Source organism: Podarcis erhardii (assembly GCF_964252035.2).
Source record: "Podarcis erhardii genome assembly, chromosome: 16".
Classification (NCBI taxonomy): domain Eukaryota; kingdom Metazoa; phylum Chordata; class Lepidosauria; order Squamata; family Lacertidae; genus Podarcis; species Podarcis erhardii.
In genome coordinates, this window is record NC_138514.1 from 4,498,527 (window position 1) to 4,521,895 (window position 23,369).

A 23,369-nucleotide genomic window follows, 5' to 3' on the forward strand; every position below is an offset into this window, starting at 1 on the left:
ACGCAAATCCACTTGAATCTTTCCACTGTCCATAATATGATCACTTCAAGAAAGTAAGATAGGGGTTCTGCCTTCTTGTTTCTGCCAATATTATATGATTTTAGCACCACATACCCTGCGGTGAATGGATGTGTGGGTGGGTTAAAAACAAGATCATCATTGCAGGTAGCACTAGGTGGCACTGTTGAACATACTTTATAAAGGAAGTTTTGAGTTCTGGATCGAGTATTCAGCTTTTCCAAAATATATTGTATTCTTGTTTACCTATTCTGTTTCTTCCTCCAACTCTAAGCAGGCCACCCCACCCCCATAACACACACACACACACAAACATTAAAAAAGAAATCAATCCAACCCATAAGTTGTTTTAGTTCTTTCACTTGTTCTAACATGTTTTCTATATTGCCATTTTCCCCAAAGGATAAAACGTATTAGAACACTATTGAATGTCTAAAAATCAAGAAGAAGAAGAAGAAGAAGAAGAAGAAGAAGAAGAAGAAGAAGAAGAAGAAGAAGAACCTATATTCAAGCCTGCGAAAACATCCCAGGTTCAGTCCCTAGAATAACCCTAAGAGTTTTTGTAAGCCAGTGTTGACAACACTGAACTATATGGACCAGTGGCTTCGTGTGATATAAGACAAAGTCGTATTGATATGAACAGAGCTGACTCGCCCATGAAGCACTGTGAGGCAGTCGCCTCAGGCAGCAGGCTGGGGACGGCTGGCAGGTCTGGCAGATCAGGGCCTGAGGAGCACGCTGCCCGCCACCTTCTGTGCTTGTTGTTCATCTCCTCTTTCTCTGCTGGCCTCCTTTTTGATCCCTTGCACCCACGCCAGGACTTCCCCAGGCTACCTCCAGTCGCTTCAGGTGGCAGTGGTGGCAACACAGGCACAATTTTCTGTTTTGCCTGAAGTGGCAAAATGTGCTATACAGTGGTACCTCAGGTTACAGAAGCTACAGGTTACAGACTCCACTAACCCAGAAATAGTATGAGCTTTCGTGTGCATGCACACTTCTTCAGATACACTTCTTCGTATCTGAAGAAGTGTGCATGCACACGAAAGCTCATACCAAGAACTGACTTAGTTGGTCTTTAAGGTGCTACTGGAAGGAATTTGTTTTGTTTTGACTATGGCAGACCAACACGGCTACCTATCTGTAACCAGAAATAGTACTAACCCAGAAATAGGACTTTGCTTCAGGATGAGAACAGAAATTGTGTGGCAGCGGCGCAACGGCAGCAGGAGGCCCCATTAGCTAAAGTGGTACCTCAGGTTAAGAACAGTTTCAGGTTAAGAATGGACCTCCAGAACGAATTAAGTTCTTAACCCGAGGTAGCACTGTATATGAAGGAACACAGGCCCAGGAAGAGGAGATGGGCCAAAATGGTCAAATGACATAGGGACTTCTGGTCACCACAAGGTGATTGTGGGGGTGAAGATACTGATATGGAGCCATGTGGGGAGTTTTTTTTACTTCTCATAACCTATAACTTTTTCTGATGTATGTTTAAGAATGTTTATTTAGATGTTTTGTGACTTTTGTTTTGCTGGGTTTGAATTACCATCTGAGCTTTCGCTCTGAAGTACCTTGGGCAGACCTTCTTAACTGGCACATGTCCTGTTGCAACCAAGTCCTCTGTCCTATTGCAACATAAATAAACACTGGGTCCCTCCAGGATACTGGACTTGAATTACTTTCCTTGCTTCTGTGGTTTATTTAAAAGGTGGTCCCTTACCTGGATAATGGCTAAGGTGGTGCAGAAGTGAATTCTTACCACAGTGTTACCTGCTACAGCCCTTTCCAGAGTTTCCTGGAAAGACACATTGACAGTGTTAAACTTCTCAGAATTGTAGCTCCGCCAGGCAAAGAGGAGCCTCCTGGAAACTCTCAGCACCCTTAATGAACTACAGTTCCCAGGATTCTTTGGGAGAAACCATGACTGTTTTCAGAGGTATGATACTGCTTTAAATGTACAGTGCAGATTGAACCATTTTGGCTATTTAATACATGTATTCTAATTGGTTTGCAGGGTTAGTTGATGTTGTATCAAAGCAAGTTGTTATCATATACTTTCCAGTGCATCTCCCCATCCTTTCCATTAGCATGTGTGGTGGGGAAATCTGTGTTTTGTTGCACAGCTCCCCCTGCCCAATCAAATATAATGGCGCAGTCTGAATTTGCCAGTATATTATTGAATCCCACTCAAAGAGAGGGGCAGACTGGAAGACCTTATCTGTGGTTTTTCCTACTCTGCATGCACTTCTTGTCTAGTTTTACCCTCATTGGCCTTTCAGTGTGCTCACCCTCCTGCACATCGCCAAGTTTATGTAACTTGTTTGTGTAACGGCTGCTTGGCTGACCATGTGCCACCTGCATCTGCTTCAATTTCAGCGATGAAAGTGAATTAAACAAAACCAAAATTACTGATGTGAAGTTCAGAGCTGAAGTTTTCAAAGGGATTGAATGTGTGTGTTCATCAGAGGAAGCAAGCCTCTGAATTTGATGCAGGAATCAAACACTATTCATTCCATCTTCTATTTATTCCCACAAAACCTCTTGAGAATAAACATATCCTTTTACAACCGTAGGTACATAGGAACGGCCTTCATGTGTATGAAGAATTCTGAATCTTCTGTTTGGTATTATTAAAAGTAAATCCAGTCATAAACAGGGTAGCTTATTTCTTTTCTGCTAGACATCTGCTTACTCAGCATTTCAAACTATGCCCACAGAATATCTGACCAGTTAAACTTTTAACAGGCCAATAAATGGCCACCTCAGTATATGAAGAACACCTCAGATTGAAAGCACTGCACACTGTATTCTTTATTGCCCTTTATTTAACACATCTAAGGATATATTTCTTTCTTCTTCCAGAATTTTCTAGAAGGTCAGTCAAGTCCTTTTAAAATCAGGTGGCTGATGTAGAAAAGTTTGCTCCCCAAGGGGTAGCTTTAGATATGCTAGTTCTGGGATACTTTTCTGGTGGAAAACAGTGTTGACTACAAAGGGGACAAAAACAAAACAAAACAAAAAACAGCACTTAATGATAAACTACGCCATTTAAGGTTTTGATTATTTGCATTTCTGAAAATGTGTGCACTACTTATATTGGCTTGTCCACATACACATTGTTTTTACTGTTTTGTTATTTTTAATTATTTTTCATCAAAATTACAAACCACTCAGTTGTAAAGAAAAGCTCTCAAAAGGGTTTACAAACAGAATAAAACAATAAAATTATCAGTAAAAACAGTATAAAACAGTGATTAAAAACCTTCAAATAATAATTTAAATTAGTAATACATGAGATACAGATTACCGAGGTCGACATGCTAAACAAAAATGTTTTTAGTAGTCACCAAAAAGAATACAGTAGTACCTCGGGATGTGAATGGGATCCGTTCCAGGGCCTTGTTCGCATCCTGAATAGAACGCAAGACGCGATGCCGTGTCTGCGCATGCGCAGGTCACGTTTTGTCGCTTTTGCGTATGCAGACATCATTTTGAGTGTCTGCGCATTTGCGAGCAGCGAAACCTGGAAGTAATGCGCTCAAGTTGTTAAGGTCTCAAGTTGTTAAGGGCTTCATAAATATATGAGGCACCTTGAACTTGTCCCAGTAGCGAATTGACAACCAGTGCAGATCTCTAAGCACAGGTGTTATATGTTGACAAGGTCTGACTCCTGCCAGCAGTTGTGCTGCAGCAATTTGTACTAACAGCAGCTTTCAGATCAAGAGAAAGTGAAGCTCCATGTAGAACACATGGCAATAATCCAGCCAATACATGAACTACTGTGACCAAGCTTTCCTGATCCAGGAAAAGTTGTAGCTGTTGTACTAGTTGCAGCTGCTAAAAACTACCTGGACTAAGTTGGATCTAGAAGCACTGCCAAACTACAAACATGCTCCTTCAGGTAGAATGCAATCCCGTCCACAGAAGTTTTCCCTGACATCCACAGGGTCCAACCCACCACCCACCCATTGAAATTAAGCTTGAAAGAAGCTTTCTATTATAGCCAATGGAACCAGTTGAGGCAGGGTGTGTGTGTGTGTTTATGTTTGAGTGAGTGTGGCCCATTACAGTTTATTTGATTTTCAAGTGTGTCCATAGGCCAAAAAGCTGGCAACTCCTGTTCTAACTAGTATATCACACTGGCTTGTCAGAACTCTTTAATTCAGAGTGGTTCATGGCTTTCAGAATACCTGATTCCCACTCTCCCACTGGGGGCCCCTGGTGTTAGCTCCTAGATTGTTTTGTTTCCAACTCCTCTGCTTCTTTTCAAGTGTTATGCATCATTTATATTTATGTTATCTGGTTAAATCTGATTTGTTTGCCACCTTGGGGATCTATAAAAAGAGAAAATACCAAAAATGAATATACCGTATTTTTCGCCCCATAGGACGCACTTTTCCCCTCCAAAAATGAAGGGGAAATGTGTGTGCGTCCTATGGGGCGAATGCAGGCTTTCGCTGAAGCCTGGAGAGTGAGAGGCATCAGTGCGCACCAACCCCTCTCGCTCTCCAGGCTTCAGGAAGCTATCCGCAAGCCTTGCAAGCTCGGCGGGAGTTCACGCGGGCTCACAAGGCTTGCGGGCAGCAGCCTGGAGCCCCGGCGAGTGTCCACAAGCCTTGCGCGCCCGACGGGAGGTACTGCCGAGCGCGCGAGGCTTGGGGCGGCAGTCTGCCGCCCGAAGCACGGGGAGCCCTTCAGAGGGCTCCCTGTGCTTCGGGCGAGTGTCCGCAAGCCTAGCGTGCCTGGCGGGAGGTCCCGCCGGGCGCGCGAGGCTTGGGGCGGCAGCCTGCAGCCTGAAGCACATGGAGCCCTCTGGAGGGTGCTCCGTGCTTCGGGCAGGTGTGCGCAAGGCTTGGGGCGGCAGCCGCGGCTGGGGGGGTGGAATAATTTTTTTTATTCATTTCCCCCCCCAAAAAAACGCAAGCTCCGGGGACAGCTGGGAGGCGCAGCGCGTCTTCCTGCTGTCCCCGGACCTGGTCTGCAGGTGGGCAGCAGGGAGAAGAGCGCTTCTCCCCGCTGCCAGCCCCGCAAGCTCCGGGGACAGCTGGGAGGCGCAGTGCATCTTCCCGCTGTCCCCGGACCTGATCTGAAGGCAGGTGGCGGGGAGAAGAGCGCTTCTCCCCACTGCCGGCCCCACAAGCGCCGGGGGGGGGGAATAAAATTTTTTTCCTTTATTTCCCCCCCAAAAAACTTGGTGCATCCTATGGGCTGGTGCGTCCTATGGGGCGAAAAATACGGTATATAAAATGGGCAAAAGCATTGTATTCAAACAACATAAGCCTAACTTTATAAGTTACTATAGTGTGGCACATACATTGTGCAACAGGGAGAGGGCGCCTCTGGAAAACCTGATAGTGGTGCTAAGTAACCCCCCCCCCCCCAATTTAACTTAAAGTAATGTCTTTGTGCCAATTAAGGCAGTCCAAATGCAGCCTCAGCCAGCCAGGCAGGGTTGGGAAATACATTTCAGAAAACGCAAGCATCCAGTGATGTTGCAAAACCGTACAAGGATGCTTTTTTGGGGGGGGGGGTTGTTCCTAAAGGAACATTGGCCACTGGTAGAGATGGGGGGAGAAATATAATTTTGTTTGCATTTTAATGTGATACTTTCTAATTTTCACTTTTTGAACCAATACACAATCTGAAGCACAATTATCCTTCAAATTTTGCATTTTTTCCCCTGGGTGTTGTGACGTAGTTCTCCAACCATCTTGTGTGTACAAATATGCATATATTGCCCCCACACCCTGAAATAATATTCTTATCAGATGGTAAAACTGGAAACAACAGAACATGTCTTTTTTTTTATTGCCAATACTATACAGATATACGAGCTAGGTTCATCTTGCCTATACTAAATAAATTTCCAGGTCACACAGAACAGCTTAATACTTTCCTACTGCTTCAAGATGAAAACCCAGATGTTACATTCTCGGTTGTTAGATTTGCATTGCCATGATGGATATTCATCAAAAGATGGTTTGTGCCACAAACTAGGCCTAAATTGAAGGTCCAAAATGCAAGGCCTGTGCTCCTTTCATGCTCCCTCCCTTATAGTCACTTTTAACCATTTGTCCTTGTTTTTACATTTTAAAGTTATGTATGGTATAATCACCTTCTAACTATTAGTTTTTATCCCTTACCTGTTTTAAGGTTTAGGTGTTCAGTTTATCTGTATGTTTTATTTTATGCTGGTCTGTTGAATTGGTTCTGGGATCCAGGTGTGATGCTCATACAGGGTTGTATTGTCTCTCTTCCTACATCTTCCAGATTAGATGGTTATTTTAACTTGTGCTTTATTAGTATTATTTTGTTGAATGCTCTGTTGAGCCTTGGGGAGGCAGGATACAAATGCAAGCAGATGGATGGATAATAGCCTGCAAATCATCTTGGGTACCTGATTTGTGGGAAAGGTTTTTCAGAAATGAAATGAACAAACAATTGCCCCTCTAAAAGTGTTTGCCCTTTCATTTTCAAGTCTGCTTTTTGAAGATGTAACAAAAAGTTCCAAACACTTTGGCTTCTTGGCCAGCCCTCTGATATCAACCTTGAATCCACTGACTTTTTGTATCTGGTAATGATTTCCCATTTTCTCCAGGCACAGAGCTTCCTAACTGCCTTTTGTTAAAAAAAGAAGAAGTAACAACAATGCAAAAATACCCAGAGCTACAGCCTGTTTTCTCAGTCACAATAAAATAGCAATAATTTATGTTCCCTTTGTGATAAATGTAGTTGCCTGAGCTTCATAAAGTGCCAGACAGAAAATTTACAATACAATGGAATAATAAACACTGGAGGTGGACTCAAGGCATACTACGCAAGGGGATTGAGGAACCAGCTCACGTCCTGCACAGACCATCTATTCAAACCAATTTTCCATTCTAGCGTTTGTTAGAGTAGTCTAAATGCCACATAAACTTCTTTGACATTCAATTACATAATGTATATCATGCAAGCTATGGAAGGACAGACAGATGGAAAATTTCACTGAGTGCTTCACTGGCCTGACGCCATGGTCAGGCTGTGAAGGCGAACCATAAAGGAATCTGTTGTCTGTATGTACATAATGAACTTCCACCTGATTAGCTCACCCATATAGAGAGGTCAAATGCAGCTCTCACTGTAATTTTGAACTGGAAGTCCAAAGAACTTGGAAAGTCGGCAGTGAATGATTTTGAGATTTTGTAGCTTCTGTCTCATTGTGATTGAAACAATACAAAGCCAATAATGAACGTAGCTGTTAAGAAAAGTGAAAAATGGGTTAATCCTCCATGAGTCAATAGCGAGGATTCATTTCCCACAATGCAGCTGCAGGCATCTTATGACTGTCTTATAGGTGCTGCCGGGCAGAATTATCATGTACCCCAGAATTCATTGTGGGATAGTGCAGAGAGCTTGGAACAGTTTGTGGAGAAGAATTGGAACTGTGGAAGACTGAAAACCTTGCAAAGAGTTGCAGGACCTTGCAAACAACTGAACTTAGGACATGACTTGTTAAGACATTGAAGCAAAGAACCCTCTCTGGACTCAGAGAGTGAAAACAACTTGTAACATCTATAAATAGTGTATGTGTGAAGAGTGTGTGTTGGTGTTGGCCTAGTAAAGACAACTCTGCTAAAGAGCTGTCTCCTGTGGTGAGCTTAACCACTTGACTGGGCTTCTGCGAAATCACACCTAACACCCAATGACAGCTCAGTGGTAGAACATCTATTTTGCATTGCAGAAGGTCCCAGGTTCGATCCCTGGTATCTCTAGGTAGGACTAGGACTGTCCTTGTCTGAGACCTTGGGGAGTTACTGTTTGCTGATGCGCACAACTGAGCTAGATGGGACAATGATGTGACTTGGTATAAGTATGTAGGGATGCAATGACAAACTTAGACAGCATCTTAAAAAGCAGAGACATCACCTTGCCAACAAAGGTCCATATAGTTCAAGCTATGGTTTTCCCAGTAGTGATGTATGGAAGTGAGAGCTGGTTCATCAAGAAGGCTGATTGCCAAAGAATTGATGCTTTTGAATTCTGGTGCTGGAGGAGACTCTTGAGAGTCCCATGGACTGCAAGAAGATCAAACCTATCCATTCTTAAGGAAATCAGCCCCGAGTGCTCACTGGAAGGACAGATCCTGAAGCTGAGGCTCCAAGACTTTGGCCACCTCATGAGAAGAGAAGACTCCCTGGAAAAGACCCTGATGTTGGGAAAGATGGAGGGCACAAGGAGAAGGGGATGACAGAGGACAAGATGGCTGGACAGTGTTCTTGAAGCTACCAGCATGAGTTTGACTAAACTGCGGGAGGCAGTGGAAGACAGAAGTGCCAGGCGTGCTCTGGTCCATGGGGTCACAAAGAGTTGGACACAACTAAACAGCTAAACAACAACAACAAATGCTCTGTGTTGCATGCAAAATTGCCTTGCATGCAGAATTTTGCAGCTTCAATCCCTGGCATCTCCAGGTAGGCCTAGGGATGAACTCCATCTTGAAACCCTGGAGACCCACTGTCTATCACTGTAATAAGAACAAATTTCTTCTTTTTATTATCACAACTGAAGTGTATATTCTAGTCTGGACACAGAGTAGGGCTGGATAAGGGCATGTCTTGGGAGTGTGACATGAAGAGAGTCCGAAGGGCTGGATGGTGATGCCTGGAGGGCCGCACTTGGCACCTGGGGCTGAAGTTCCTCATCCCTAGTTTATAAAAAAGCATTTTGTCTTAGCAATGAGCAGTCTTCCCCTAGACAGATTTACAATGGACTTGAGTAAAATTATTAATTTACAAAATAAAAGGAACTGGCTAACAAAAGCTCCTGTGATAAATTTTCTCTCATGACAGGTGGGTTGTAACTCTTCCTAAGCTATCCTTTGACAGATGTCAGAGGAACCAAATCATGACAAAAATATTTCATACTTAATGGTTGGGGGTTTAATTTTTTTTTTAAAAAAAACCCAATGACATAATTTATACCGCTATTTTGAAATGTTCAGATCACATCACATATGCTTCCTTGCTGTATTCAGAACAAAAGAACATAAGAGAAGCCTGCTGAATCAGGCCAGTGACCCACCTAGTCCAACTTCCTGTCCTCACAGTGGCCAAGACTATGGGAAGACCACAAACAAGACCCAAGCACAAGAGCATTCTTGCCTCCTGAGGCTTCCAGCAGCTGAAGAATACTACCTCCAATTGTGGAGGCAGAGCACAACCATCATTACCAAGTATTGTTGTTGTTGTTTAGTTGTTTAGTCGTGTCCGAGTAAACGGACCAAGTATACTGATAGCTTTTACCTCCATGAATTTGTCTAATCCTCTTTTAAAGCTATCTAAGTTGGTGTGCACCACTGCCTCCTGTGGGAGCAATTCCCATAGTTCAACTAGGGCTATCCATGTCTTTCCTGAATCCTCCAACATTCAGTTTTTCTGGATGCCCATGAGTTATTTTTTTGTTTTGTTTTTATTAAAGATTTTCTTGAATTACAAAAGTAAATTCAGACCCTCAGCTTTTCGTTAACAGAATCTTTTCTACAGATTGGTTTCATTCGATGTGAGACACTAATGTTATAGACAGTATAAGGTTGGGGAAGAAGAGAAGTAGAGAGAGATGCCTATGAGTTCTAATAAGTTCCATAAGATGTTTATGGGAAACCTGCAAGCAGGACCTGAGAGGAATCACCCTATCCCCACTTGTGATACCCAGGAATCTGGTATTCAGAGGCATACTTTCTCCAGCTGTAGAGGAAGAACATCATCACTATCAGCTGCCAATTGCCTTCTGAATATCCTTTATGTACAGTTCTGTTAGTGCATCTCACATGTAAATCTTATTAAGATTATTCGAGTATAGCCTGGGCCAACACCAAAGAGACCATAAAGCTAGGATTTGAAACTTCTTCTTTTTTTATCATCCCAGGCCTGGGACACCTGTGAAAACATACTGCATACCATAAACGGAATCTTAATAAGAAGAGCTAGCAGCTAAAATCTGCAGAGCTTACACACTGTTTAAAGAAAGGATTGTGCTTGATGCAATTCAGGTTTGCCAAAGAAAGATGCTGATCCCATCTAGTTCTGAACTGAAGCTTTATGTAATCCACTCACTTGCCTTGCTGCTACTTTATCAGTGGACCATCTTGTCAAGTATCCTGAGAGCAACAGTTTCCTACCACAAAGAAAGTAAACAAGTGCAAAAGAAAACAATGGAGTAGTTGAAATTTTCATCCCCAGCAACACTTTGGCCTTTGTACGTTGCACAGATTTATTGCCCTAATTCTGGAATTTGTATAAATTTTGAGGGTGCTAGAAATTCAAGCTTGCAATTCTATTTGTATTTACTTGGGAGTAACAATGCAATTCTAAGCACATACCCTACCGTGCTCAGTGGAGCTTATCAAGGGATGGGTGAATGTCAAGTTCCGTCTCTTCCAGATTCTCTCTTTTAGAAAAATCTTCTTCACATTTCCGCACCTTTTAGGTTTGCCACTGTACATTGTGGACTAGCTGCATGCCCAGCATAATAGACATGAAACTGTCTGAGATTAGATGGTTGTCTGCTTTCCCTCCTTGTTTTGATATTTTATTGCATCTTGCAATAATAATTTGCCTTTCAAATTTCTAAAAAAATAGAACACAAGTGTTTGTGCAGAGGGGAAATCCTACTGAAATTAAGGAAGATGCTATACAGCTGCTTCTGATCATTAATAAAACCAGGAATGAAATGGATGTGGGGATTTGAGGAGCTTGAAAAATGAAATATTCCTATGATTAGACAACCAGCTTTAAAATAGAATTTTTAAAAGAGTGTCAATTGAATAGCAAATGGGCTTCATCTCTTTTCTCTCTTATCAGTGGATTAGATTTACCGTATTTTTCGCCCTATAGGACGCACCGGCCCATAGGACGCACCTAGGTTTTTTTTTGGGGGGGGGGGAATCAAGAAAAAAAAATTTATTTCCCCCCCAGGTTTGCGCAGCCATCCCCAAACTAGAAGAGGTAGACGGAGCGCTCCGTCTCCCTCTTCTGCCTTCAGGGACAGCCTCTCTAACCTCTGTGGGGCAGCGGCTTGCCCCGCTGTCCCCCAAGTTTGTGGGGCTGGCAGGGGGGAGAAGCAAGCTTGCTTCTCCCCCCCCCCGCCAGCCTTCAGACCGGGTCGAGGAATAGCGGGGTGGTGGCGCTGTGCCTCCCCACTGTCCCCCAAGCTTTTGGGCTGCAGGCTGCTGCCCGCAAGCCTTGCGAGCCCGCTGGACCGCCCGCCGGGCTTGCAAGACTTGCGGATAGCTTCCTGAAGCCTGGAGAGCGAGAGGGGTCGGTGCACACCGACCCCTCTCGCTCTCCAGACTTCAGCAAAAGCCTGCATTCGCCCCATAGGACGCACACACATTTCCCCTTCATTTTTTGAGGGGGAAAAAGTGTGTCCTATAGGGCGAAAAATACAGTATATTGTGGCGTTGACTAGTATTCACAACTAAGTGAGAAAAGGCAGAAACCAGCCCATTCTTAAAGATATTTGAAGTGATTTCACCCAATTATGTGAACATTAAGTTGGTATGTTCACGTGGACACAAATGCATTATTTCATTTCATTTCATTTCCCTTTTAAGTTGCATTCTGCCTTTTATATTACAATACACAACGAGGTTTAGCAGCTGAAGAAACAAGAAAATATAAAATAAAGATCACACACCTTATTACAATCTGATCCAATTCAAAAAAGTAATGATAAAAATGCAACTTTAAAATAAACAACTTATATCAAATAAAGTAATATTCAATAATCTATTAGAATATAATGGATAATCATTAAATAATTAAACAGAAATTTTAACTATTACAAAAAAAGAATTACTAAGCTATAATCCATAAAAAAACAGCAAGTCACAATGCATAGAATACCACAATACACACAAAACCATGTAAAAGGATCAAACTGAGAAACAAAGACACACAACTTTTAAAAAATGCTAGAGCAACAACCAGGAAAAGCTTGGGAGACATTGGACTGCTGGTTGGGGCACATCTGCTACCTGATTTATCTTTATAATTCTAAGAAGAAAGGATTGGTGAATCAATAGCTGGCTTGTCCTTTAAAACAAATCTATACATTGTAGACTTTTCGTTTTGTATTGGGTACATTTGTATTCTCAGTAGGGTTGTTGATGGTTTTATATATATAAAGTATATAAAAAAAATAGTGTAAGATCATCATTAGTAGAGGTGGGCAAACTCTTCCAGGCTTCACTGTGACCAGAGGTTACAAGGTAGCAAACACTCAAGAACAATAAATTTCAAAACCCACTACATTTTGCAAAAGTTCTAAATTTGTTGGTAGTTGCTACACCATGACCTACGAAGCCCTTTGGGTCACCTAAACCCCCATGTGAGTTCCAAACCCACCATAGCTGGCAACTGTGGACAATTGGCTCATGTACTGCCAACAGTATTCTCTCCCACTCACACGGTCTTCTTATTTTCTTTCTCTTTTCCTCTACTGATATGGGAACTGTTCCAATGGCAGGAGTAGAAGGAAGGAAGGACCTTTTTCTCTTATGAGCTATTTCCTCTTCTGCCACTGAGTTTGTGGCTACCCCTGCTGGTGAAGCTGACACATAGGACGTGGATTTGGTACGAAGCAGACACATGGGTGGCGCTGTGGGTTAAACCACAGAGCCTAGGACTTGCCGATCAGAAGGTTGGCGGTTTGAATCCCCGCAACGGGGTGAGCTCCCATTGCTCAGTCCCAGCTCCTGCCAACCTAGATGTTCGAAAGCATGTCAAAGTGCAAGTAGATAAATAGGTACTGCTCCGGCGGGAAAGTAAACGGTGTTTCCGTGCGCTGCTCTGGTTCATCAGAAGCGGCTTAGTCATGCTGGCCACATGACCCGGAAGCTGTACGCCGGCTCCCTCAGCCAATAAAGCGAGATGAGTGCCACAACCCCAAAGTCGGCCACGACTGGACCTAATGGTCAGGGGTCCCTTTACCTTTACCTTAGACACACAAAAACAAACACCATCGGGATAATGAAGGAAGCAGACATACAAATTGATTATTGCAATTAGGAGTGGAAGGGAAATTTGGTTCAATTCATATTTAAAGGTAGAGCCCTAACTGAAACTCTAAAGAACAAAAATGAGAACCCAAACACAGCCATCCTTTGAAATTTGCACTTCTCTGAATTTTGCAATGCAGTTCTCCAGCCAAGTAATTTGTACAACAATGTTTCTATTGGTTCTGGAGGTATGGAATCAAACCAATGCATTGCTACTCAGTAGCCAGAGAAGCTAGCCAACATGGTGCCTCCAGATGTTACTGGGCTGGTGAGTGGAGAATGCAATCCTGCTGGCTGCAGGGTCTGCTTCATGAGCTTCTTCCCCAAAGGAAACACACAGGGGGAGTAAGCCCAGTAGGACTGAACCCTTCACTCACCAGCTGCTGAGCAGGAAATTGAATCGTGCTCTTTACTGTGCAGTTGGGAGAGGAAAAGAAGACCCTTTTCTGCCTTCTTTCACCTCATCCCCTCCTGGTTGTATTTTTAATTAGTTTTTTATACCTCTGATTAAGCACACAGTTGGTTCAGGGGCACAGAGAGAAAGAAATGTTGAGTTTCCTTCTTTCGCCTCACTCCTCCCAAGTGCATGTTTTAATAGGGTTTAAACCCCTGTTAAACATTAGGGCTGGCTCCCAAATCAATTCAGGGCTTGAACACAGATCAGGTCAACCCAAGATTGTGTCGATGCTCCTCCAAACTGCCAGATCAGGCTCTTCTAGATCAGTCCTAATATATACAGATACAAAACAAGCAAAACAAAACAAAACAACAAAATAAAACGAGTACAAAACAACGATAGAATCACAAATCACTATTAAAAACAAAATAGAGGGAAAGGAACCATGCAGAAAACAAATCAAATTAAAACAGATGGCAGAGCCCTGATTTTTATTAGTAGTAATAGTCACAGTAGTATTTTAAAGATAGGCTTCCCAGCTCAAAGCGTAAGCTGCAATCCATTAGGTTTCAATTACTTTATAACACAATGTGTATGAAAGCCAGCCACCTCACACTAATGAAAGAATGCATTACATTAACCCAAATATAATGCAATTCATACAAAACATCCAACCTGCAACAATGTCCAGCGTAGCACCTGTTATAAAGTCCTACAACATAATACAATCCCCTTTCATTGGTACATCAATATTAATGTCCTACTGCGATGAAATTCCCTTCCTCCAATGCAAACACAGCTCAATTGCTCCTTGCAGTATACAGCATACACTAAAAAATAAAAAAAAACCAAACTCAATGGAAACTTCAGTGGGGACTTGAACCTGACTAATTCAAAAGAACTGTGACACTTGTATTCTTCCTATGGGTACTCTGGGTGTACAAGGGAGATAAAGCAGCACCCAGAACATATATGGGGGCAGGGAGAGGATGCAGTACCACAAGAAATGGGTGTGAAATTTGATTCAGTTTGCATTTAAAAGCCACCTACCTAATTCACACTTTCTGTTTTTTTTTTTAAAAAAATATTTTTATTGGATTTTCAAAATTTTTTTAAACAAACACAAACATATATCATAAACACAAAACACAAAACAAAATATCTGTAATTTCATACCCTTACAATCATTACCCTCTTTCAGTGACTTCCCCCCACCCCCCCCAGCCACCTTCCCATTTCATTAAATATCTCAGCAAGTTATTTGTTCAAATCTCTTAAATATTATTCATATCTTTTCTTATAATTTATCCTTTATCCATTTTTACTTTAAATCCCATTATACATATTAAGTTGTTTCTCTAAGGTCGGCCTAATTTCTCTCCCACAAATTCCTTGCTCTTTATATTAAATCAAAAAACAATAATATTTCTATTCTAAACCCCAGACTTTTACCACTCTACACTCCCCTCCCCCTCTGTCCCGGTATTTGCCCCTTCCCACATTAATATCCCAAAGAAAAAAAAAACAGATTTAACCCGGATTTCTCACATCAGAGGCCCTTAGGCCCCCGTTAATCACTCTCCAGCAATTTTGTTTATAGTCCTTTTTATTGATCTTCTCTTCTCGAAGGAATTCTGTCACCAGTTCCTCATATTTTTCAAACAAAAACAGTCTTTGTCCAGGATCAACAGATCTCCCATGTTGCAGCTTAAAGAAGAAGTCTCCATCATACTTATTCGTTCTTTCGTAGCTTAATGTTTCAGTTGTTCCAGGGACTTCCATCTTTCTCTCTCTTTGCAGATTTGTGATCCATTGGTTGTCTTTTTCACTTCTTTTCCTCCCAAAAGTTACAGATATTTGATTGCTCTCTTCCTCCTGAACTCCTTCTTCTTTTTCTTCTTTTTCCCCCAGTTCTGAAGTTGTCTCTTTTTCTGCAGCTGCAGATTCTTTTTCCATCCGGTTAGCTCCACCAACAGATTTGTTTAGTTTAAGATTGAAGGTCATCAGTTGATCTCTCATGGCTAAGCTCTGCTCTTGCAGAGCTCCCACCAGGGAAAACATTTTTTTTATCTCTGCCAGTAGTTTTCCTTCCGCAGCCATTGCAATGTCTTTAGTTCCCTCCAGGGGGATTTCCATCATAGTTCTTTTCCAACAGTTCGTTACTTTGTTATTCAGAATTAGTTTGTTTCCAGTCAATTTAATGTAACACTTTTAGTCCCAACAATATAGTTATAACACAGTTTTAACTCAATTTCCAAGCTGACGTCCGTTTGACAGCTCTTTTGACAGCTGTCAAACACCTTGTTTTTTCTCCCGGGTTCCCAAGCAGGGCACTGCCCGGGTTCGGGGGGGGGGTCCACCAAAAGCAAAACCTCTGGGATTCCCCTCTCTTCACTCCAGCACAAGTAACTTTTTCAACCAATTTATGAAAGTGTTCTTTCTCCTTTCAACACCAGAGTCTTTCCGACTTAGTGCTCCTCTCCTTGCTTTAAGTCTTTTGGTGGGGGGGGGAGTGTGGACTTCCTTTTTAACACATCCCCCGCTCGTACTCAAATTCAATGATAAAACTTTTAGTGCCAAAATTTCCTTCTACTCACGAGTTGTTTTTTCAGTCCAAATTTCAGGAAGAAAGATAGCGCTCTCCGGTCATGGCTCGCGGCTTCGCTCCGCCAAGGCAGCGATCGACTCTCAGCTCCACGCCACTCTCCGGTCCCCTCCGTAGCCTTTAAAAAGGCTCTTCGCGGGTCGGGGAGGGCGCTTAAGGTGCCCACCGAGTCTCCATGTCCGCAGGCTTCAGCGCCTGCGGTTTCTAAGGGTCCCCGTGTCGCCGGCACGGCAAGACCCGTCCTTAGCGGAGCCGATTCCCTCCAGAGCTCGGAGGGAATCCGCCATTACCCGTTCGCGCTATCCCGGAAGTCCACCCTAATTCACACTTTCTGAAGCAATACACAAACCCAAACACATCCGTCCTTCCAAATTTGCATTTCTGTGAATTTTGCAGTGCAGTTCTTCAGCCAAGTAACGTGCACAACAAAATCACATACATCCTCAATATCATCTTATGCTGTTGCAGCTTATTTATTTTATGGCTGTAATTGAGTTTTAGATTAGTAAATTCCCATGGAAGTCTATTGTAATGGAGGGAAGAATCTAGAACTGGGATTATAACTAGAGACCAGAAAGCTACTGTGACCACCTCCACACGTCATGAATAAATTGCATTGTTATTTGTGCATTTGGATTACTGGGTGCTTTGGTAGTTAATCCTGCTTGCAAAGCGGGTAAAAATAAAATAACACAAACAGATGCACAACTATCTTCAGACTCCAGCATCAACACAACTGCAGTCAAATAACAATTTCAGAAAATCCTACATATGAGAATTTATGTGACAGCTAATTCTGTCCTGTTTTGATCTTACTGGCAGTCAAGCATGGGTCTCTTCCATCCAACTGAATGTCTTTGCACTCTATTCCATCCTGTTGAATGCCTTTCTGTTTCATTGTATGCATTTTGTGTACTTTGTTTTTTTAATGTACTTTTTACATAAAATGCATACGTTCAGGCTTTTTCAATGCATTTTCCAGTAATATACACATTTTGCATGCATCTTTAAAGTACTGTGAAATACATAGTTTTAGGTGCACTTTTTGTGCACCAAAGATTCATTACAGAAAGAGAAAGAAGTGTACAATCCCAGTAGGAGCTGTCTTCTAATCTGCCAAGAAGCTTGAGAGCGCTGTGAAAAGTGGACCAAAGAAATTTCTCCAACCACCCCTACCTTAAAATCAATCATCAACTGAGATCCTGTATTTGGCTGGGATTCAATTGCAAGGTGCAAGATTAGGCACTCGGACCAACACTGCTGCCGCTGTCTCTCTCACACATGTATACATGCATGATATATTTTAAAAAAGATTGCTAGTTTGCATTGTCAGCTAGGGTAACTGTTATATAAATGAATATTGATTTCCTCTGCTGAGAGTCACTGCAAGTTTAAGTCAGGGAAATAGTTCTTTTATCAGAGAAGAATGAAAGTGGTGTCCGGTTAAGTGTCAAAACAGAAAACGGAAATGTACTGTATTTTTCGCCCTATAGGACGCACCGGCCCATAGGACGCACCTAGTTTTCAGGGGGGAAATCAAGGAACAAAATATGATTTCCCCCCGCAGCTCTGGGAGCAGCGGACAGGCTGCACGCAGCCTTTGCACTACTCCAAGACCTTCTTCCTGCTTTTGCGGGAGGTGGCGTAATTCCCCCACCTCCCGCCAAAGCCCACAGGACTCCTGCGGGCTTTTCGACCAGGAGGGAGAAGGGACTGAAACGGCCAGTCAGTCCCTTCTCCCTCCTTGGGGAAAAGCCCCAAAGAGCGGCACGCTCTTTAAAGGCTGCGCGGCTCCTACGGGCTTTTCTACGAGGTGGGGGAATTCCCCCACCTCCTAGAAAAGCCAGCAGAAGCTACACAGCCGCTTTAAAGAGCGCCCGGCTTTTGCCTGCTTTTGCGGGAGGTGGGGGAATTCCCCCATGTCCCGCAAAAGCCCACAGGAGGGAGAAGGGACGGACTCCGCCAGTCCGTCCCTTCTCCCTCCTTGGGGAAAAGCCTGCTTTCCCCACCGCCAGCCTCCAAGCCAGGTTGGAGAGTAGCAGGAAGGCTTTGCGCGCCTTCCCACTGCCCTCCATCCTCTGGGGCTGACGATGGGGGAAGCGCTGCTTTCCCCCACCGCCAGCCTCAAAGAGCAGACTCTCCTGGCTTCAGCAGAAGCAACGTGAAGCCTCCGGAGCGCAGGCTTCGGAGGCTTCGCGTTGCTATCGCTGAAGCCAAGGAACCTGCGTTCGCCCCATAAGACGCACACACATTTCCCCTTCATTTTCGGAGGGGGAAAAGTGCGTCTTATAGGGCGAAAAATACGGTACCTTATATCAACAAAAGCCAGAGCTGAAACCAATTGTCAAAATTAGAGGCCTAGAGAGTTAAGACAAAGAAGAAATGTACCAAAGCAGGTATTTACAGAGGATAACACATCTATTGCTGTTACCTGAAATGTGTTCTAGTCTAGTCCTAACTAAAAGGCATCCTAGCAAAATATATATTACTTCAGGAACTCTGAAAGTGAAAGAGGTAGATGCAGGGCACGTGGAAGGAATGGCAGATTTAGGTGTTTTTAGTGATGCTGCAAATATAAGGACAAAATATCAACAACCTCAGATATGTAGATGACACAACCTTGATGGCAGAAAGTGAGGAGGAATTAAAGAACCTTTTATTGAGGGTGAAAGAGGAGAGCGCAAAATATGGTCTGAGGCTCAACATCAAAAGATCATGGCCACTGGTCCCATCACCTCCTGGCAAATAGAAGGGGAAGAAATGGAGGCAGTGAGAGATTTTACTGTCTTGGGTTCCATGATCACTGCAGATGGTGACAGCAGTCACAAAATTAAAAGATGCCTGCTTCTTGGGAGAAAAGCGATGACAAACCTAGACAGCATCTTAAAAAGCAGAGACATCACCTTGCCAACAAAGGTCCGTACAGTTCAAGCTATGGTTTTCCCAGTAGTGATGTATGGAAGTGAGAGCTGGACCATAAAGAAGGCTGATCACCGAAGAATTGATGCTTTTGAATTATGGTGCTGGAGGAGACTCTTGAGAGTCCCATGGACTCCAAGAAGATCAAACCTACCCATTCTGAAGGAAATCAGCCCCGAGTGCTCACTGGAAGGACATATCCTGAAGCTAAGGCTCCAAGACTTTGGCCACCTCATGAGAAGAGAAGACTCCCTGGAAAAGACCCTGATGCTGGGAAAGATTGTGGGCACTAGGAGAAGGGGACGACAGAGGATGAGATGGTTGGATAGTGTTTTCAAAGCTACAAACATGAGTTTGACCAAACTGCGGGAGGCAGTGGAAGACAGGAGTGCCTGGTGTGCTCTGGTCCATGGGGTCACGAAAAATCGGACACAACTAAACGACTAAACAACAACTTTAAATCAGGCCAATGTTCTCCTATCCCACAGGTAGGAATGGATGAATGCCAATTTCAGCTTTTCGGGCATTAGGAATGTGACTTAAGTAAACGAAGAAGAAGGGTTGATGTGCATGTGAACACTAGCTCTGCCTCCCCTTTCTCTCCCCATTTCTCTCCACCTGTTCCAGGGTGAATGTCTGCAGTTGTGAAGCCTCCTATATGTGTGGGGGCTCCTGTGCATTTTGGAACCTATGTTTCCAAGGTTCTGAGCAGTGCAAAAGTTTCCATGAGTAGCTTCCTTGCTGCGGACAGTTGCCCTGGAACTCATGGACGGTGATTGTGAGGAGCAGCAGATCAGGTCTGTTTAGGCATACTCCTACTTTGTGCACTCAAGTCACATCCTGAATGCCTGAATTGGGCTTCTGTCATGGGCCAGGGGTCAGCTTCACCTGCTGAACAGCAGCCTGAAATGAGAGAAGGTGGAGCGAATCCACCTGCAGCTGATCAGCCTTCAAGGACACAGAGGAGAAGGCACTGATGAGAACTAGCGGGCTTCAACCTTCTTAAACAGAGCTCTCAGCAGCAGCAGTCAAATGCTGGAAATAATGTCTATGGTTTCCAGCCCTTACCTTGCTGCTGCCCGCTCTCTGACTGGACCATAGTTGTCAACTTTTCCCTTTTCTTGTGAGGAATCCTATTCAGAATAAGGGAATTTCCCTTTTAAAAAGGGAAACGTTGACAGCTATGGGCTGGACCCTTGCCTTCATGATCATCAGATTCCTGACCACTGTGGATTGCTGTTTGCCTGATCCTTGGAGTGGACTTAACTTTGTATGCTGACTCTACCAAGTGTATCTCAGACTCTTCACTTCTGTTTGTTTGGTCTCACACTCCACCAAGCTCTGCACACTGTTGCTCAGCAACTTCAGTTTCTCAACCTTTCCAGTCTTAAGTGGAGTTTGCCCCATTGCCAAGTTAGTTTGAGATAATTATTATTAATAATTTTAAAAAATCTCTGTGAACATCGGTACACATTTTTGTGTGCCTCCAGTTTTCTCTGAATCCTTTCCATCCTGCAGAGATTATGTGCCATTCACTCTAAGCTTCCAGGGCAGGTTACAACAATTAAAATGCAACCCTGAAAGCAGTTTAAAACCACCTATGTAATGTATGTTGGGAATTCAGAATATTACTTACATACACCCAAGACACTGGGCCAACATTTAGGACTATAGGAAGCTGCCTTATAGGGAACTGGGCCCCTGATCCATCCAGTTTGGTACTGACTGTCAGCACTTCTTCAGGATTTCAGACGGAGTGCTTTCCCAGCTCTACCTGGACATGCCAGAGATTGAACCTGGGTCTTTCCACATGCAAAACTGATGCTCTGCCTCTGAGCTATGCGTCTTCCCATACAGCACTTCCACCCCTCTGGCTAATACTAAGGGCATGGTGCTAGATATCAGCACATAAGGTTTCTAACTGCAACCCCTGTCACCTGAAACCCATTGGTTCTCAGGATGTACAAATGCAGCCTAGTGATTCCCCACCCCCAGTTCTGGGAAGCTTCAGTAAAGCTAGTGCTTTATTTAGGCACCTCATTTTTATTCCCCCCTAAGTAGAATCTCACTTCTGGGGGTTTTTTCTGCCCATTTTAGCATCAAGCAAATCTGTACAAGGCATATCCGCTTTACTAACAGAGGGAGTGTTATTCATTGCCTTCCTACTCCCTTAGCAAATGGCTGGTAGTAACATCCTGGCTGGTAGTTCAAAGCTATCAAACATGCCATTGGTAATGCGTGCCAGTGATAAACAGCTGCTCCATCTGAAGAGCCATCCAGTCGAGCTGATGGCTTGCCTTCAGATGGGATTAGGAGCAAATTCTTCATAGGTGAGAGAGACACTACAAAGAAGGGAATGCATGTTTTCCTTCTTCTTCCCTAATTAACACAGCGTCCCATGGATTGCCTGGTTGCACAATAAAAAGAAGGTTCATCGGCTAAGATACTCAGTTCCTGTTGTATTTTGGAATTGTTTCTACAAACATCTCTCCCCTCTGTTTGCCCTTGATGCCAGCCAAAGCATATTCTGTCTGAAATTTGCAGTACGATGTAGGTTTGGCTCTCCCGAAGTCTCTGGGAGCCCAACACATGCACTGATCACACACAAACATTTTTTAACTGTAATTTCAACCATCTGTCAAAATAGAACTTCAAATTAGTGTTGCTTCTGATGATGACATTGCCAGATTCCTTGGTGCTGCTCAGCGAGAGTTTTTATTTTTCCAATTTGCACATCATTGTTTTATCCTGTTTGGAACATGTGCCCTGACTCCTAGGAAGACAATCAGCCTCACAGCAGGATCTAGCCACTTGTGTAAAATGCTGTGAAATGGCTCCAGTTCAACCAACATGTGAAGAGCATTTGGATGGGAAGAATATCATTTTGGTGCTCTAACACCAGAATTCTTTTTAACACACACACACACACACCCTAAACCACATTTACTGGACATTTACTGTGGGGATTTGGATTTGGCAGAGGGGTCTCTTCACCCAGCTCTTCTAGCTAAGACAGTTGATGACAGTGTGATGAAAGCACCATTCCATCATAATGTCATGCCCCCTTCTTCCTGCCAAATGTCAGTGTGACTGGTGGGCTGCCCACCAATGGCAGTCAGTAGAACGCCCCAAAATGAGGCATTCTGCAGGATGGAAGGAGGCGGGGCTAAGCGATGGCCTAGTTCACATATTCAATGGTCCACACACCTATAAAAGTTTGCACATCTGCCAGCAGACTTAGTTAGAATCCAGGGGGCATCATGGGAAGCCCCTAACTGTAGGAACATTTTCATCCACTTAGGATTTCATACTGGGCAACTGTTCTGTTTTTACTGGGACATCCTGGAATTACAGAAGCTGCCCCAGCTTCTGATTCCATCCCAGGATTTCACCTAAGCAGGACCAAAAGAGTGCACAACCAAAAGTTGTGTCTTTTGGATCCATTCTCTTTTGGTTTTGCACCTGGGCTGGCTGGCTTCAACAGTAACTTGTAAAGGGGGTTTCTGTGTAACTGCCCCTGTTCTGGGAAACAGCATTCCTGTCAAGATTCAGCAGCAACACGTAGTCTGCACTTTCAGGAAACACATTTTTTTCTAGTGGGCTTTCCCAGCTGTGTGAATGGGACTCTGTGTGTGTGTGTGTGTGTGTGTGTGTGTGTGTGTGTAGTGTGTGTATGTTTTTTGTTTCATTTTAAATATATCTACTACTTTTGTAATTTTAACTGTTTTTGCTATTTTCATTGTACATAGCCTTGAAACTATTACGTGCAGCAATCTATACTTAATAAAATTAAAAATAATAATGCTTGGGATTTGGGAGGGTGTCCTTGGATATGATATATTATATACATCACACACACATACAGAGGAATTATTTTCCTGCTGCCAAATATGTGCTCCTAGAGTGAGCTGGGTACACAATAAGCTACAATTTTCAAATGTGCTAGCGAATACCATTCAGTTTCCCACTGATTGTTCTCGGATTAATGGGAAACTATTACATGTAAGTACAAAACTTTTAGCCTAATCATTATTTTTCATCTCAGTTGAGCTGAAATATTTAGTTTTCATTCTTTGTCTTATGCATAATCACCCACATTTAAAGTAATTTAATGTAACAAATATTTTTTTTTTTTTAAAAAAACTGAACTTTAAAATGCTGCTTTTGTGCCTTGGAAGTGAATGCCAGTTTCCATTCAATTGCCACTTGTCAAGAGGGAGAGGGAGGTGGTGAGAGGGAGAGGAGTGAATAAAGCACTAATTATCTAGAAGGGGGAAAATGAAACAACTATTCTGCAATAATGCAAGGTAGAAATTCTGAATAAATTTATGTTAAGCTACGTAATACCATAAATATGGGTATTTAATTTTTGACTCTCCTCGCCAATAGTT

The 23,369-nt window shown here is 43.2% G+C and overlaps 1 protein-coding gene across 5 annotated transcripts in view; it reads right to left on the minus strand.

Moving 5' to 3' along the window:
• LRRTM4 (leucine rich repeat transmembrane neuronal 4) overlaps window positions 1-23,369 on the minus strand; it is a 431,703-nt gene that overhangs the window by 27,354 nt on the left and 380,980 nt on the right. The window lies entirely within an intron of this gene.